The sequence below is a fragment of the Oryctolagus cuniculus genome, chromosome 3 (assembly GCF_051225735.1).
Source record: "Oryctolagus cuniculus isolate XC-2025 breed Fujian yellow rabbit chromosome 3, ASM5122573v1, whole genome shotgun sequence".
NCBI lineage: Eukaryota > Metazoa > Chordata > Mammalia > Lagomorpha > Leporidae > Oryctolagus > Oryctolagus cuniculus.
In genome coordinates, this window is record NC_142869.1 from 158,822,411 (window position 1) to 158,835,142 (window position 12,732).

Sequence of the window (12,732 nt, forward strand, 5' to 3'; positions counted from 1 at the left end):
GTGTTTCTGTGTGTAACACATCTTTAAGCATTTTTTACAGGGCTAGATGAGTGGTGACAAATTCTTTCAATTTCTGTTTCCTATGAAAGGTCTTTATTTCACCTTCATTCACAAATGATAGCTTTGCAAGATATAATATTCTGGGCTGGCAGTTTTTCTCTCTTAGCACCTGTGCTATGTCTCGCCATTTCCTCCTAGCCTGTAGTGTTTCTGATGAGAAGTCTGCTGTGAGTCTAATTGGAGATCCTCTGAGAGTAAGATGACATTTCTCTCTTGCACATTTTAGGATCTTTTCTTTATGTTTCACTGTGGTGAGTTTAATTACAACGTGTCCTGGTGAGGATCTCTTTTGGTCATGTTTACTGGGAGTTCTATGAGCTTCCTGTACTAGGATGTCTCCGTCCTTTTCCAAACACGGAAAGTTCTCTGCTAGTATCTCACTAAAAAGGCCTTCTAATCCTTTCTCTCTCTCATGCCTTCAGGAACTCCTAGAACTCGAATGTTGGTTTTTTTAATAGTATCCTGTAGATTCCCAACAATATTTTTTAGATTTCTAATTTCTTCTTCTTTTCTTTGGTTTGACTGTATACTTTCCTGTGCTCTGTCTTCTAAGTCTGATATTCTCTCTTCTATCTCATTGACTCTGTTTTTAAGGTTCTCTAATGTGTTTGTCATTTGATCTATTGAGTTCTTCATTTTGATTTCTCTTCACTATCACACTTTCCTGTTCTACTAGTTTCTGCATTTCATTTTGATTCCTCCTTAAGATTTCATTTTTGCGAGAGAGATTTTCTATCCTGTCCCGTAAGGATTTCTGTAGTTCAAGAATTTGTTTTTGAAAACTTCTATGTTCTTATCATAAATTTTGTGAAATCCATATCTTGCATTTCTTCTATCTAATCTTCTTCTTCTATCTCATAATCTTGGCTTGGGGTGTCTTGTTCATTTGGGGGCGTCATAATGTCTTCCTTGTTCTTGTTTCCTCAGTTTCTGTGTTTGTTGCTTGGCATTGTGGAGATATTCTTTGGATTCTTCTTCCCTCACTGTGGTGTTTTTTTTCTTGTTATACTATTCTGTGTTAAGTGGACTGTCTGCTTTTGGAGGAGCCTTAGAGGCTTGAGGCTTGAGATGGGTGTGGCCAGAGAGCTCTGCTTGGTTCTTCAGGGTTAAGGGTGTGCCAAAGGTGACACACTCAGGTTAGGCATGGTAAATTCTCTCTCTCTCTCTCTCTCTCTCTCTCTCTCTCTCTATATATATATATATATATATATATATATATTTAGGATTCAGGAGGGAAATAATACTGCACAGCTGAGCACAATTGAGGTAGTCAGCTTCCAATCTCTGGCTTCTGTGGGTATATCATTCATCTGCTTTTCCCCCAAGGACCACACAAAGAATCTGTTCTTCCCTCAGTGTGGGCTCAAATTCTCCTGCAGTCTCCCACCGGGTTGCCAAGGTTACTGAATTGTAGCGTCTCTGGAAGAGTACTCAAGTGAACTCTGTGAGTTCTCTCGCCCACCATCTCTTTTTTCACCACCTCAGTTCATTAGCTCCACCCATTCACTAAGTCCTAACCTCCTCTTATTTCACCCCCCAGAGTCAGGTTTTTCTGTTTGACTGAGGGTGGGCGCAGCTCTGAGGTTGCGCACAGCCCTGAGGTCGCGCACCTTTTATGTATGTCCAAAATGGCGCCTGCTCTTTTGTCTCTTGCTCACCTTTGTGAGGTAAGCAGAGAGAGACTGTAGCGGTCCCTTTTTTTTTTTTTTTTTCCCTCTCTCCTATAGTTAGCCTGGTGAACTTTCCCCAGCAGGGCTTCAAGCCATTTCCCCACCAATGCCTCCGGTTACTGAGCTCACCTCCCCTTCCAGCACAGATGCGTAGACTCTGCTGTCGGGCTTCAGCGCCGTGGGTGTCCTTGCTCTCCCTGCAGGTCGTCTGTGTCACATGCACTAGATCTGGAAGAGTTTCCTCTGCAATTTTTTTCCCCAAGCCTTTCCCTGAGACTACTGTAACTCCACTTTTATTAACCTATCTTTTCCCAGACTATTAGTGTGCGTCCTCACTATTCCGCCATCTTAGCTCTGCCTCTATTAAAATTTTTATAACAATTATTTGTAATATTTATTACAAATATTGCTGGAGATTTGTAGGAAAATATACCTTAGTAAGTGCTTAAAAATCAAGATTGTGATGAACATGGAGAGCAACAAAGTCAAATGTAATTTTTTTTACTCTTTTCCTCTGGTTCTATGAAATGATTACTCCTGCTTTTCCTCTTCTTCCTCCACTTCCTTGTGTGATCAGGTGGACATTTATCTTTTTCCTTTCCTCTCTCTTCTATTCCTCTCCTCTCCACACATTAAAAAAAAATTCTTTTTGGCACTGCCAGTTGCACAAAAGTTTTTTTTTTTAATCTGAAATAATTTTCAGGTACCAAATTAAAATATTAGAGATAATACCTGTAATCCCATTAAAGCAATTGAAAGTGCCAACAAAACAATAAATTAAACTTTTAAACATATTATTGAGAACTCAAAGAAAGTGCTCCCAAGGTCAAGGTAATGTGTAAGTGTTTATAAAGGCTCATGAAATTCAGGCCTAATTCAGTGCATCTGTGAGGAGACCATTGCCAGTTTCTAGGTGCTTTCCCTCACAATGGCACCTTCGAATATGCAATTGATCTTACATTTGTGGTTTTATGCTTTCCTAACTAGAAAGTGTACAAAGAGTAGAGTACAGCCTAAGTGTCTGTTTCCGAAATAAACTCATATTTTCTGTAGTCCAACCAAAAATCTCAGTTAAACTTTTAACAGGATAGTCCCTGTTACTTCTAACTACTTTAATTCTTTTTAACTTGAATATTTCAAAGAACTAGTATTACAGATAAAAAACCACTGTAAACAACATCATGTAAGATTCTTTGGAATTGTGATAGAATCTGCATGTTTAGAAATTTCAGAAGCACTAACATTTATACAAATACATTTTCCTCTCCTACACATATGCCCACCATACCCAAAAATTTCCAGGAGCTGAATTGCTACAAAAATGATTTTAGGAGATGGTGCTAAATCATTAACATTTTAGTGGATCATTTTACTGGTCTGTTATCCAAATATTTCATAATCCAGTCTTATCTGCAATGATATACAATGCATAAAGATTGAGGGATATTTGTAGCATTTTGAACACAGAGCTAATCATTTTTATACTTTAATCCATAACTATCAACAGTTTATTTGAATTCTAGCATTTTTATAAGAAGATATCTATGTGCTAAAACCTTGAATATAGCCACCAATGAATTCAAATGATGGATGGATGATTGATGAGAAATAAAAAACCTGCTTTCCTAGCAAAAAATAGCCTATGAACAATAAAAGTGCAATCCTGGCATAAATGTTTCCTGTTTATAATATAATTGTTATCTGTTAAATTATCTGGAATTTTCCCAAGGCAACCTTAATTCACAGCCTCACTTCCCATAATACAATTTCATTATCATTGAAAGTTTAATATCAAATCACACTGATAGAAAAATACTTCAGTACCTAATAGGAATGACAGCAATAAAAATAGCTAATGTTAAACCCAGAAATATTGTCACCTACATAAATGTAAAAGTGCATATTACATACTAAAACCTTTACATTTTTTTCCCACTTGATCCTCACAAAACTCTCTGAAGTAGATTCTGTTATTATAACAACTTTACAGCTGAAGTAATTGAGACTCAGGGAGATGTTAAGAAACTTCCTTGAGGTGGCACAGCTAGTGAGCCCAGAGCTAGAATTTAATTGTGGTCTCTTAACCCCTATGAATTGAAAGTTTTTGCAATAGAGGGAGTAGGAGGGGAGGTAACTGTCTTTAACTTCCAGATAAAGAGTGGCATTAACTAGGAACTCTTTAGAAGAGCTTAATTTAACCAGGGGTATGAGAAACTTTGTATTGATGGCACTTGTGTCAGGTTGTGTGCTAGAGACCGAGGTCCAAAGTTCTACAAAACTGTCTGTTGTTGAGGGTGTCATGGGCTAAGAAAGGAGACAGTTATACAAAAAAAAAAAAAAAAAAAAAAAAAAAAATTAAAAAGGGAAGTAAACACTATACCAAAGAGGTATGAAGAGAGCACCATGGAAGTGCAGAGGAAGTGAGGATTGATGGCATTAGGAGGATCATACAGCCTTCCTAGAAGAGGTAGCACTAGATCTTGTCAATTAATTACTCCTTGGAAATGTGTCCAGACACCTGTAGAGCAAGAGATAAAATGTAAACAATTACTAGCAGCAAGACCTGTGGTACTAATATGAAACCTATGGGCCAGTGGTACTGCAGTTAAGTAAATTCTTAGTAACCTGAATTCATTAATATTTTCCACCTAAAGCTTATTTATTGAGAGTCAATTGTTAATGAGCAAACACTTTTGTAAAAAAAGATTTACTTATTTATTTGAAAGGCAGTATTACAGAGTCAGAAGGAGATACAGAGTGATGGAGAGTAAGATCTTCCTTCCAAATGGCTGATTCACTCACTACATGGCTGCAATGGCCAGAGCTGGGTAGATTTGAAAACCTGGAGCTTCTTTGGGGTATCCCAAATGGGTGCAGGGGGCCAAGTACTTGAGCCATCCTCCACTGCTTTCCTAGGCACATTAGCAGGGAGATGGATCAGAAGTGGAGCAGTGGAACACAAACCAGAGCTAATATGGGATGTCTGCTCCGCAGACAGCAGTTTTACCCGCTACACCACAGGGCTGGCTTTTGAACAAACAATTTTAAAAATACACTAAAATCAGGGCTGGCTCCATGGCTCACTTGGTTAATCCTCTGCCTGAGGTGCCAGCATCCCATATGGGCACCGGCTCTAGTCCCAGTTGCTCCTCTTCCAGTCCAGCTCTCTGCTGTGGCCCGGGAGTGCAGTGGAGAATGGCCCAAGTGCTTGGGCCCCTGCACCCGCATGGGAGACCAGGAAGAAGCACCTGGCTCCTGACTTCAGATCGGCGCAGCACCGGCCGTAGTGGCCATTTGGGGAGTGAACCAACGGAAGGAAGACCTTTCTCTCTCTTTCTCTCACTGTCTATAACTCTACCTGTCAAATAAAGAAAAAAAATACACTAAAATCAAAAGCAATGGGATGTCATTTGCAAGAATTGGAAATCAAATGCATTTTAAAAGAAAAGTTATTTGAAGATCAAAGTTTAAAATAAATGTGTTTGGAGTAGGCATTTGCTCAGACAAGGTAGAATGTCATGTTCCACATTAGGGTGCCTAGGTTTGATGACTGATTCCAGTTTTCTGCCAGCACAGACCCTGGGAGGCAGTGGTAATGACTCAAGTAGTTGAATCCCTGCTACCCACATGGAAGACCTGAGTTGAGTTCTTATTTCTTGCCTTCAACCCTTGGCCATTGCAAGCACCTGGAGGAGGGAATCAGCCAATGGAAGTGCAAACTCTCTCTCTCTCTCCAACCTCCCTAAATAAATTATTAAAAAAAAATTAGAATTTGTGACCAACTCTTGAAAAGAGACATTGATTCCAAATTATTCTTCCTATAATATGCATTTCCTTAACTGAAATATTATTCTTTTAAAAAAGATTTTATTTTATTTATTTATTTGAGAGGTTGAGTTACTGACAGAGAGAATGGTTTTCCATCTGCTAGCTCACTCCTCAACTGGCCATAATGGCCAAAGCTGGGCAGATCCAAAGCCAGGAGCCAGTAATTTCTTCCAGGTCTCCCACGTGGGTGAAGGGGCCTAAGCACTTGGACCATCTTCTACTGCTTTCCCAGGCCATGGCAGAGAGCTGGATCAGAAGTGGAGCAGCTGGGCCACAAAACAGCGCCCATATGTGACTAAGCCATTGCACTGGCCTCTATTCTGTCTTATTAATGTAGCAATAACATCATAACATTTAGTAAAACTAAGTATACATCTCTATTTACTTTAAAATGTTTCATATTCTATTTGTTTACGTTTAATTTATTTTGTTTTTTATTTTTAATTTAAGCAGGTCTTTCTTAGATTAGAATCATTGTTTTTTTTTTGTTTTGTTTTGTTTTGTTTTTCTCCCCCAGCAGCTTGCTTTCTAGGACAGTCCTGAATATATAAACCCTACATTAACCTTTTACTAACCTAAAAAATCAAAGGATTCCAATAAGCCATTAGGTACATCTCTTGGCTTTGCACCACTTCTGTGTTCTATTTGCTTTAGCAAAAGGAAGCATGAGAAATAAAATCATAATTTTATTTGTTAATTTAGAACAAAAGGATCAATTGATGTGCAAATAGGAAGAACATTTTCATAAAAGAAGGACATCTAAGAAGCCTTAAATTCTTTACTCATTTTCTAATAAAACCCTCAAATTTTGTGATCAGTAATCTCTCTGGCTAAAGTACACCATTGTGTAAGGTCAACCAGAATCAGCAGTATTCTGATTCGAGAACCAGACCATTTTTGATATGTATGCCCAAATAATAAGTACCTCAAAATCCAGTTCAAACTGTTCTAAACAACACAAAGCTTAATTGGCTTCTGTGGCTGATGTCAGGAGGTCAGACCACAGTAGATCTGCTTAATTCAGGGGTTCTGGTTCTGTTTCTTCAGGGTTTCCAGTCTTGTGCTGCTCCCTTCGTGGCAGATAAAGGGAAAAATGACTCATGGACAAGGATGAGCTTGTCACCAAAGCTCTCAGCAAATCTCTCCCAATTTGCTAGAATTTGGTTTCACACACATTTCATATGAAACTTCCAGCCAGAGGCCCTCCATGTGCTCATTGGTTAGGCATGGATCCTTAGAACTGGGGCTAGGTCAGCTTCTCCTGACATAACGGGGCTGTGACAAGAAGGAATAGTCACGTGGTCAAAGATGAGGTTCTTTTAGTAAGGGAGAAAATGATGGGTAGCAGGAACAAACATTTTCAACCACAAAACTGTCAATGTAATATGGTAAATGTTCAGCGGCATTTTAAGGAATTTTGCGGAAAACTAACTTCCATGGAAGCAAAGTGTTAGATATAGTCAAAAGAAAACTTTGAACGGCTCCCTCTCTAAGCTGTATAGGGATGAAAAGAATCATGATTAATAATATTCTTAACTGTATGGACAGAAGTATCTATCATCCTTTCTATTTCCTCTGCAGCTGAGAATTTGCAGACTCAAGCTCAAACTCTTCTGAACATTTTTCTTGGTTTCCACATTTATCTTCTATCCCTTTGAAATTTGCCATAATAATGTGCAGTATGTCCATCCATCTAATCATGAACAAAGAATTGTCCTTTAAAGTACTAGTGGATTTTCATGGAACAATTTCACACATTTGGAAACTATTTTGTCAGAGACAAAACATACAGATTATCAGAGGAAAGATGTGTACCAATTAGGGACTCCAGACAGATTGATTTATTAGTAGTAGAGCTACTTTCTAAAACTGACCTGAAAAATTAACTGTGAGGTGGCAATTCATATCTTCTCCACTTAATGTTGAAATAAAATAGATAATTTTTCTGACATACATGGATGATAAGCAGAAATTTATATTTTGAAAATAATCTTTTCATCTAGCTTTGTTAAACTGATGCAGCTTTTTTCCCTATAATTGTTCTTTGTAGTAAGTAAAGAAGATATGTTGGTTAACTCATTGGATATATAAGGGGTCTTCATAAAGTTGAGGGAAAATCCACATTATGAAGAAACTATTCGGGCATTTAAAAAAAAAAAAAAAAAACCTTGCACCAAAATAAACTTACATTTTAATTCTATTTCCACAACCTTTTTGAATTCTCCTCATATATTTTTGCTCCAAAAGTAATGAACACTAGTACACTGGCATCTTCCTTTACCAGTCTTCCCTTTGAGAATTCATGTTTATTATCCCATACTGACTACAACATGATCACGTTACTTCCTTATTTCTGATGTCATAAATCACCACAAATGCATTAAAACAATACAAATGAATTAATTTACAGTTTTGAAGGCTGCAAAGTCTTTAAACGCATCTCAGTGAGCTAAAATCAGTCAACAGGGCTGCATTCCTTTCCGGAAGATTCAGAGACTGCCCATTCCTTGGTTGTGGTCCCCTTCTTGGATCTCAAATGCCAGTGATGGCCTGTCAAATCTTTCTCACATTACGACCTTCTGATACTTGCTATTCTACTTCCCTCTTCTACACTGTAGCAGCTTTTTTATTAGATTGGTCTACTTGGATAATTTTGAGTAATCTATTTTAAGGTCAGCCTTAATTCTCCTTTGCCATGAAATATATTTAGATTCCAAGGGTTACGATGTACACATTTTCAGGGGGCTGTTATCTTAACAGATATTTAATCATAGTAATAGTAATTTGTGTATAATGTATACATACGTTTAATCCTTAGAAAGGACAGCACCTTGTCGACGGTCATGTAAAGCTGAATAGCAGAGCTGACGTGCAGATCCAAACCACTGGACTTTGGAGGCTGTGTTCTTCTGCTAAACCAAGCCTAACTGGCCTCATGGAATACTCTCCTCCTTACTCTTTTCTGCACACTCTTTCCTTTCCTCTTACTTTTGGGGTTGATTCTGATGTCTGCAATATTATGTCTGTTGCCACTAGTACCTCAAAGATCCCTGGACTACAGGGAAGTTTTCCATTCATTTTGTGTTGTTCAAAATCTTTTTACTATCTATTTTATTCTACCTATTATAAGCATTTATTATGGCTTTCATTCTGTCTATAATTCTCTCCCTGTTTTGAGGAATGTACCACATTGTTTTTTCACTAAATCTTTTTTTTTAAAAGATTTATTTATTTATTTAAAAGTCAAAATTACAGAGAGAGTGGGAGAGAGAGATCGTTCATCCTCTGGTTCACTCTCTCAATGTCCTCAATGGCTGGGGCTGGGCCAGGCCAAAGCCAGAAGTCAGGAGCTTCATTCAGATCTCCCAGGTAGGTACAGAGACACAAGTACTTGGGCCATCTGCTGCTGCTTTCTCCAGGCCATCAGCAGGGAGCTAAATCAGAAGTGAAGCAGCCAGAACTCGAACCTGCACCCATATGGGATGCCAGCATTGCAAGCAGCAGCTTTACCAGCTACAGCACAACACGGGCCCCACACAATCTCTTTTAAACCAAAAAATAGGTGTTAATGCATGGGCTTGACATTCCCTCATTGATTTACACTTATGTCTTGATTTTTATTTCAATATATTTCTTATACAATTCTTCTTAATAATAAGGAACTAATTCCACCTCTGTAATATTCTTAATTATTTCAATGTACCATTATTTTTATTTTCAGTTTATTTCTTACATTGCTTTTTGAACAGATAAGTCATTGAGAATTTTCCAGTGTTTTATGTAATCACATTCCATTTAATGTTATGATATTCAAAGTTCTTGGCCATATTTTGACTGAAATAAATGGTAACTGTTCACTGTAACAGGGAAGAACCAATAAAAAGGAACAAGATTTCTATTTATGTTTTTACTGGATAAGACATGCTCACATTATTATTTTACTATTTTAGTTCAGGATATTATATCCTTATTGATATCACTAATTTTCTTTCACAATAGCTAAGACCTGGAACCAACCTAAATGCCCATCAACGATAGACTGGATAAAGAAATTATGGGATATGTACTCTTTAGAATACTATACCGCAGTAAGAAACAACGAAATCCAGTCATTTGCAACAAAATGGAGGAATCTGGAACACATCATGCTGAGTGAAATAAGCCAGTCCCAAAGGGACAAATACCACATGTTCTCCCTCATCGGTGACGACTGACTGAACACCAAGAGGGAAACCTGTTGGAGTGAGGTGGACACTATGGGAAACGGTGGCTTGATCAGCATAGCCCTGACTGTTAATGAACAACTTAATACATTATCCCTCTTAGTAGTTTTTTTATCTGTTCTACTTAATATGACTGGTTTAGATCTGTAATTGATGCACAGTTATTCTTAAGTGTTGAAAATTAACTGAAATGTGATCCCTGTTGAACATGGTGGTGGGAATGGGAGAGGGAAGAGATGTATAATTTGGGACATGCTCAGGCTGACTTGCCCCAAGTGGTGGAGTTGGAAGCATACCAGGGGATTCCAATTCAATCCCATCGAGGTGGCATGTACCAATGCCATCTCACTGTTCCAGGTGATCAGTTTCAGTTCACAGTTGGTCATGGTGAAGGGACTGGGAGTCAAAGGGAGCACATAGACAAGTCTAGTACCTGCTAACGCTAACTGATGGAGTAAATAAAGGGGAGAGTGATCCAACATGGGAAGTGAGATACTCAGCAGACTCATAGAATGGCAGATGTCCTAAATAGCACTCTGGCCTCAGAATCAGCCCTAAAGGCATTCGGAGCTGGCTGAAAAGCTCATGAGAGTATTTCAGGCATGGAAAGCCAAGACACTCTGGCAAAAGATCTCTGTGAGTGAGATCCCAGTGGAAAGAACAGGTCATCAAAGAAGGAGGTACCTTTCTCTGAAGGGAGGAGAGAACCTCCACTTTGACTATGACCTTGTCTAAACAAGATAAGAGTCGGAGAACTCAAGGGGCTTCCATAGCCTTGGAAACTCATGACTGGAGCATAGGGAGATTACTGATGCCATAGACAGGAGTGTCAATTGGTAAAGTCAACAACAGGAGTCACTGTGCACTTACTCCTCATGTAGGATCTCTGTCCTTAATGTGCTGTACATTGAGATTTAATGCTATAACGAGTACTCAAACAATATATTTCACTTTGTGTTTCTATGGGGGTGCAAACTGTTGAAATCCTTACTTAATGCATACTAAACTGATCCTCTGTAAAAAAAAAAAAAAAGAAATTATCAATTCCCAACTTGACTCTCACTGGGATTAAACATGACAATAGGTCTGCTCTGATTTCATCATCATTTAAAAAAATCATCTATTATTTTTCACTTTATGTTTCTGTGTGGGAGCAAACTGTTGAAATCCATACTTAATGTATACTAAGCTGATCTTCTGTATATTAAGATAATCGAAAATGAATCTTGATGTGAATGGAAGGGGAGAGGGAGTGGGAAAGGGGAGGGTTGTGGGTGGGAGGGACGGTATGGGGGGGGAAGCCATTGTAATCCATAAGTCGTACTTTGGAAATTTGTATGCATTAAATAAAAGTTTAAAAAAAATATTAAAGAAACAAACAAACAAAAAAAGATTTAATTGAAGCTATAATCTAATGAAATACATATTCCAGTTTATTGTATCACCACCTTTTAATGTCTTTCAAGAGTGAGAGTCTATTTCTGCTATAGCATTAATGGCGCTTTTTCTTCCCCTAGTAAGACACAGTCTAATTTTCCTGAAGACATATATAGTTAATTGAAAGACAATGATGGTAATAAACACACATATCCAGGAACACTGTATATGAATGTCTACCCTAGAGTGTACATTCTCAACCACTCACCTGGCCCTGAAAAAGACCATAACACACTCTATTGCAGCAAATGTTTCTGACCTTACTCATCTGATATAGGAGCAAATGAAAATAATCAGTTGCTTATTCAAATTTTTTGCAAATGAGCCTCAGGTGCATTAAGATAAAAAATAAAATGATTTAATTTTTTACATTTCATGGCACCTCAGGTAATACTGAATGTCAGTGCATCTTTCTTTTTACCAGAGTTCAATTTAACCCCAATTTTCTCCTCTTGTATTGAAGATGAATGTAGCAGTCCAACACTCTCTAGAATAACATGAAATTAGATGACATTTTAACCACTAAATATTTAGCTTTTAAATCACAAAATTGTATTATGCTTTTTTGGAGGAAATCACATTCCTTATCATATAATAGTGTGAAATCATCTTATTTTAATTATAACAGCTATATTCTCCATGTTAATTTTCTTGATTAGTAATGAAAAGAGTAAAAGAAAATAGATGATTAAGGCTATTATGAGGAGTTCTTACAACTGAATAGTAATTTAAAAGTTGAGTGGGTTTGTTTGAAAGTGAAAATGGGGATACACTTATTTTTGCTTGAAATGCAATTTTCGATCTTTTATTGCAGAGTGAATAGCTGCATTAGTAACCAACTAGGGCAAAGTGTGTGTAACATATGATGACACTGAATTTTTAAAAATAGGGTAAAGGAAATATCTGTCAGAATTTACAAAAAAAAAAAAAACTGTAGGAAGGAAAACTTACAAAATACATCTCAATCATAAGAGAGGTACAAATATTATTGAGAATTCAGAAAAGAAAAGAGAAATGTGTGTGTGTTGTGTATGCTCCAATATAGGTGAGAGATAAACAGACAACTGTGGTGAAGTTCAGAAGTTCTGTTTAAGTTGGATCTTGAAATGTAGATTGAGTTTTTACACTTTTCATATTCTTTCACTGTCTCTTCTAGCTCTCCAATTTCCATCTTAAAAATAAATGGGAGACTCTGAAGAAAGTTGGTAGACTTATTAGTTGCCCCATTATCAAGTGCCCATTGTTTCCTACAGTTGTTTTTTCAAGAACTTCAGGGACAATGTGCATACTGGGTAATAATTATGTATTTACAAACTAAAAGGTTTCTTAGTAAACAAATAATAATTGAAAAGTTGGAAAGTAAGGTACTCCAGAATCCAAATTAAGTCCTTCAAATTTTTTTTATTATTATTTGAGAGAGAGAGTTAGACAGTGAGAGAGAGAGAGAGACAGAGAGAAAGGTCTTCCTTCCGTTGGTTCACCCCCCAAATGGCCGCTACAGCCAGAGCTACGCT